The 6,629-nt window shown below is 43.0% G+C and overlaps 1 long non-coding RNA gene across 1 annotated transcript in view; it reads left to right on the plus strand.

The window, feature by feature from the left end:
* The window catches only part of LOC144151938 (uncharacterized), an 8,270-nt gene extending 2,357 nt beyond the window's left edge, over positions 1-5,913 (plus strand). The window contains exon 3 of the long non-coding RNA XR_013319009.1: positions 5,537-5,913. This is a non-coding gene — a long non-coding RNA (uncharacterized LOC144151938). The remainder of the gene's footprint in view (positions 1-5,536) is intronic.
* Positions 5,914-6,629: the final 716 nt, after the last annotated feature.

Here is a 6,629-nt window from a genome sequence, read left to right on the forward strand (position 1 = left end):
GCTACGACTTGCCAGTGTCCAAGAAATATTTTCCTGCGATATATATATATATATATATATATATATATATATATATATATATATATATATATATATATATATATATATATATATTAACGACTCTAGCAAAGTTTATATCTGATCTCAATTCTTCGCGTCCAACTATTAAATTCTCCTGCCAGCATTCTGAAAAAGAAGTGAACTTCCTGTATACTACCGTTATTCTAGACAACGATAAACTTAAAGCTACTCTTTTTCGAAAACCGACAGGCAGCAGTATCTAGATTATAAAAGCCATCCCCCGAGACATTGCAAACAAGGGATCTTCGTATGACAAGCCACCAGACTTAGAAGAGTATGCAGTGATGACAGGGGCTACGTAAAGCATCTAGACGACCTCAAGTCCACCCTTATGAACAGGAACCATGCAAAAAGCTCGCTCGATCGGGCGTACCAACGTGCATCTAATCTCAAAGGGGATGACGTGCTCAACAAACAGCGACAAAACGAGAAAGCGCCAGGCCGCCCGCCCTAATAACTAAATTTTCAAAGACTCTCCCAAACGTAAACAATGTCCTGCGGAAATGCTACCCCATTTTATATAGTAACGACCGACTTAAAAAGACGTTCCCGGAAGCACCAAGGGTTACCTACCGAAGAAATAGGGATCTAAAAGATATTTTAGTGCATGCTAAAACAGGGCCTTCAAAGCAACCACCAGTCATAGCCAGCTGCTCCCGTCCCAGATGCAAGACTTGCAGGCAGCTGCAGACAGACTGCATTGTAAAAAGCACAGCCAGTAATTATGTTCACAAGATTAATTCAAGTTTTACGTGCACTTCATACAACATTGTGTATATGTTGGAATGCTCAATGCGCCACAAACAGTATGTAGGCGAAACGAGTCAACCTATGAGCCTACGTCTTAACGGTCACCAGACAGATACTCTTAGCAAATCCTCCATTGCTGTAGCGCAGCATTTCAACCAACCAGGTCACAGTTTAAATGACCTTAAGTTGTATATACTTCAATCAAACTTTAAGTCTCCTAGGGACAGAAAATACCGAGAATCCTATTTAATTCACAAATTCAGCTCCATGAAACCTGCTGAAATTAATGCGTCTAGGGGCAACTTGGAATCCTTGCGATATTAACAGAGAATACAGCATTAGGCACTGTCTTGCTTGTACCTTATCCAAAGAATATGACCCCTCCCTCTGCTCCTCATGTGGTCACCTAATTCCTTTTGTTTTCATTCCTTAGCTTCCAGTGTAGTACGCGCAGGCATCCCTCCAACATTCTCTCTGCTATTCCATCTTATTTTATTTTTCTGTCTTTTTTGCTCCGGCTTGTCTTGTGCCCCGTACGTCCCTATACTTTATCTTTTCGTTTTTGAGTTTCATTCAGGAAAGGCCTGTTCCAGGAACATTGCTGTTAGCAACACCTGCCATTTCAGTTGTGCGGTTATTGCTTTTTCTTTTGTGCGTGTGTGTGTGGTTTTTCCTGCCTTTCTCTTGTTTTCTTCTTGTTTCTTTTTTCCTGGACCTAGTTATTCTCCCCCTTCTCTACCTTTTCCTTTGACCTGAGGTTTGCAGATAGCATCTGATAAGGACTCCTCTCACGGCCTATTCTGCTTCCGGCGTTTCTAAGAACCTTTCGGTAGGCCGCACGGCGGGGCAACAAACACCCTCGCATCCTTTCTCTCCAAGAAGTTCCCGGAATATCAACCCCCGGCTGACTTACCTCTTACCGACTTCACGGCTCAAACTATACAACATTCTTTCCCCCTCAATATCTCCCTCGACATACTCCAAACCAATCCGCTTTCTCAATTCCACTTCCTTCTGTCCTCTCACCTGGGGACCAACCCCTATATAAACGTGCCAGCCAGGCGAGAAGTTGCCCTGACGAAGGCAAGTCTCTTTGCTGAAACGTTGGCAACAATCGTGGTTTCTACCTTGCTCAAAGTTTTCTTTTTTGTGTGCTCCACCATCTGCCAAGTTTTATTGCTCTCTCTCTATATATAAATAAATAAATAAATAAATATATATATATATATATATATATATATATATATATATATATATCAGGGTGTCGAACCGAAAAAAATACCGGTTCGGTTACGGTTCGGGTTCGGGTGAAATAATTTCGTTCCGGTTCAGTTCCGGTTCGACAAAATCACGTACCGAACCGGTTCGCGAACCGGTTCGGGAGCTTGAACCGGTTCGCGAACCGGTTCGATTAGTTGAATTATCACTAAAATTATAAAAAAAAACATTTACTAGTTTAAAACGACCGTCAAATCAAAACACAAACTGACATTCAAAATGGTGCAGCTCCCCAAGGGCAGTGGCGCAATTGCAAAGGAAACTTTAAACAATTAGGAGATATTAGAAAAACACATGAAGTGGCGACGATTTACCACCTTCTTTATCGCTCAGACTTTCTGTTGTCCTAGCAACTATTCATAAAGCCAACGCCAAGAGATATGATGGTGGCATATATTTTCTGTCCTTTCCTTTTTTGTTGAAATCGCAATTGTCGCTATGCAATCGCCCATCACGCTAACCTTGAGGCCTTAAATTTAATCCTGCGTACGGGCGTGTTCAAATACCAGCGCTTAATAACAATGGCGCACATTTTTTATATTTGTAACAAAACAGAAAAATTCTACAACAGGCACATAAATACTACCAATGAATTAGATTATTTGGTAACCCTGAATAATTTGTTAGCTGTCACCTTATCGAATGTGTTAGCCACACTTTTGATAAAAGTAAGCTTTGGTTACGCTCAGTCACTGCATTATTGCTCTGACCACTGCAATTCCTTTTGCGATACCGAAAGTGTGCATTACAATCAGTATGTCATCGTACCGCCTGAACCCCTACCATCGTTCCGTGTGCTACATTGCGGAATCTTATAACAGATAATGCGGTTACAAAATGAAAGGGAAATTTGACACGTGGAGCATGAGATGGGACTTTTTGGGTAGACGCTCTTTAATTCGTCCACAGCAGTACTCCCCTCCGGAACGAGTAGCAGTAGAAGCAATGTAGCGAGTTGGGCAAACGGCTTAGCAAACAGCTTAGCCACTGAGCAGCTCCTGCGGTCACACTTGTCAAGTATTAATAATTTGCAGGTGTCGGACCTTTTCAACAAATTATGAAATGCAAAAAGTTTGCACACATCGGGTGTGAGCTTTCGCTGTTGCGCAGTGGAGCACTCCTGCAGCCTGATTTCTCCAATGAAGTCGCAGCTAGGGAAGGGCAAAGTCGTTTTATATCACCTGCAAGCTGCCGAGAATGACATTTCGTTTGGTCAGCTTGCACTACGCTCGCGCCTCCAGCAGCAACAGACCAATGCTACATTGGTGCTCATTCATTTCCCCTGTTGTTACATAAAGCGTGATAGTGTTCAATTGTCTGGAGGGGAAAGTGTGCGAGCAAGTACGAAGTTGATGGTACGGGAAAGAAAAAAAGGCCTGAATTGCATTGACTGTGCAATATCAACAACAGAGGGTCGAACCGTTTCGGCATGAACCGGTAACCGTTATTTCTTTTTCCGGTTCAGTTCCGGTTCGGGTTCAGCGTGCTCAAAAAATAACGGTTCGGGTTCGGGTTCAGTTCCGGAAAAAATACCGGTTCGGTTCCGGTTTTCGGTTCGGTTCGGTTCCGGTTCGACACCCTGATATATATATATATTAACATACAGTAGAAGCTCGATAAACGGCACTTGAAGAGACCGAAAAAATTAGTTCCCTTTAACAGGAGTTCCGCAACTGAGATAGATGTGTGAGAAAGTGTAAATTTATGCGCGTACACACTCTTAGTACCATTTCATGGAACTCTGAGCACTGGAAGGTGAATGTAGCTGATAGTTTTTCAGAAAGCAAGAACACTACAAGAGGTTTAGGCACAGAATTCACAAAGTTGATTTGGCAACAATAAGTCGCTGTGCACTACAAAATGCGTCAATTATTTTTGTTTGAGCCCTTGAATCTGCATCTTCACGGAGGCTAGAGGCCTCAACTCCGCGAGTGCTTACGAGCCACCGAGTTTACAAGACGGCAGCGCGGTAATGAAGCGAGAATAGCACCACAATGGCACGAACTAGGCGGCAGGAGCTGCGCCATGCAACCTCGGCGTCTTTAATCGCGACCGAACGGCTGGAACAAGAATTGCAATGTTGCATTCGTTGCGCTAACACAGCTGACCACGAACAAAACAAAATTTATGAGGTAGAAAAACAAAAACGAAGCAGCCGAACCGCGAAATGGTGATTCTCATGACAATGGGTTCCACAAGAAGTTTCATTTCTGGTTCCGTTACATGGTGACGTGGAAATTTTAGTTCCCATTAGTGAGAGGTTTTTCACGTTATCTGAATACAAAACCAACCTACTTACAGCTAGTGTTCCGTTTATAGAAAGTCTACTGTAAATCGTCCGAAACGTCGATGTAAAGTTATGTTTTCGAAGTAAACTTGTTATGTTTTTAATTGCGCCCCTTTTTACTATTTTACCTTCACTAGCCTAACCGTTTATCTTATATATATATATATATATATATATATATATATATATATATATATATATATATATATATATATATATATATATATATATATATATATATATATATATATATATATATATATATATATATATATATATTAAATGCAGAGCATTTCAGTAACTCACGATGTCACCCGCGTTGACGTCCGTAGTTCCGCACCGCACCCCTCCCTACTATATATATATAAAAAAAAACTATCCGGCGCCCGGTTTCGATCCCTCGACCCTGCGGGCGGAACGCAATGTACATAGTGCTCTACACACTGCGCCACAAAGCCGACACAGAACGGGACGCTATGAACGCGCTTATATCGTTGACTCATTCAAATTACTGCTGACGAGCGCTCTCTCGTCAGCAGTTGCCACAAGTGCCACAACATTAACGTAACGCAAACTACTTAACGTCGTGCGCCCCCGGAAATGCTCTGCATTTGATCGTGCCCCTCGCGAGGGGGATGTTTCACTGCGTCTTCCCTCGGTCGCGGGACCCGTGGCGCCATCTGGCGGAGGCACGGCACAACTCGTAGCACTTTCTTTGAAAAAGCGCCTCGAAAGCGCGGCAAATATGAAATAGGAATGACGCGCTTTTTTTTTTATATATATATATATATATATATATATGTATATATAAGGTTAGTAGAGACAGAAACACACGAGAAAGACGTAGAAAATAGAAATAAGTTTACTGACGTCCAGTCCTCTTCCTGAAACGTCAGTAAACTTATTTCAATTTTCTACGTCTTTCTCGTGTGTCTCCGTCTCTACTAACCTTATTTTTTCGCGCTCTGTGTGAGTTTTTATCTTTCAGACTATATATATATATATATATATATATATATATATATATATATATATATATATATATATATATATATATATATATATATCTTACCGCACTACCACTGTAAGGTTTCCACAAATTCAGCAGTCGTCATTTTTTGTTGATTTCTTTATGCGCAGAGAGAGACAGATGATAAAGCGGACTCTAAAATAGAAGCTGGCAAAGGTTCGGACAAGAACGTTCGCAAGGACCCTGGCAACGTGGGAAGCAGTGGCTCGAACAAAGACGATGCTAAAGAAAGAGGGAATGGCCGTGCGGATGTTGCTAAAGACGGTTCTGAACCTTCGTCCAAGGATGCTGTTAAAGGTTCTCGTAAAAAGGCTGGCGGCAAAGAACGACACAAGGATCCTAAGAAGTCAACAGACAAGGATCCCCAGAAAGAATGCGGCCCCACCTCTTCCAGTGCTCATGTACCCTCGACAGAGGTCACAAGGGGCCTCACGCTCCGACCGTCTACGGAGATCGCCGGTGTTTCGTTCGCATACCCTTGGGGACAACTAGGCGCCCCTCTAACAGGCACGTGGAGCTGTACCAAGTTTCAGACGGTCAGAACTAAATGCTTTGAATGTACTCAGAAGGGAGAAGTTTAGTGGGTTTGGCAGACACCATAATCGTTAAACATGCACCATGGTTTGACGCTCTAGCCGTGTGGAGAACGTGAGAGTCAAATTTATTTGTTTTGCGGCCAATCGTCCAGCGTGCGGCTGGGGGCACGGAGTTTCGAAGGGGAGGTGATCGGGTAAACTCCACCTGTGCTTGCTATTTCTTGTTTATTTTTTTCGAGGGGGGGGGGGGGGGGTCGTCACAGAATGATTCGTCATACGTCGAACCTTGCTGTCACCAATTGACATGGATGGGAATAGGTGCCGCGACAACACGCGATGCAACATGCGGAATTAGATGGCCGAGCTGCCACTACGGACGGAGCCTATCTTACAAATCGCCGTAGCCATGGCCATACTGCCAGTATTGTTAGATTCATGAACGAAAAAGCAGGAAGCCGTGACACTGTGCACTCAGCGTGCTTTCTAACCGGGTTATGTTCCTCGTACTTCGTCAAGAGCATTCGCTTCTCCCGCACCATTTGAACCGTGCCATACCGTCCCCAAGTTCCCTTCAAATTTTTAATTTCTTCCACATTTATTTTTCTCGGAGCAGCAGGCAGGCAATGTACGCGCTGCGCATAACTCCTCTAAATAGAAAAAAAAAACG

This window comes from Haemaphysalis longicornis, unplaced genomic scaffold (assembly GCF_048455015.1).
Source record: "Haemaphysalis longicornis isolate Haplotype H1 unplaced genomic scaffold, Haemaphysalis longicornis Haplotype H1 scaffold_9, whole genome shotgun sequence".
NCBI classification, from domain to species: domain Eukaryota; kingdom Metazoa; phylum Arthropoda; class Arachnida; order Ixodida; family Ixodidae; genus Haemaphysalis; species Haemaphysalis longicornis.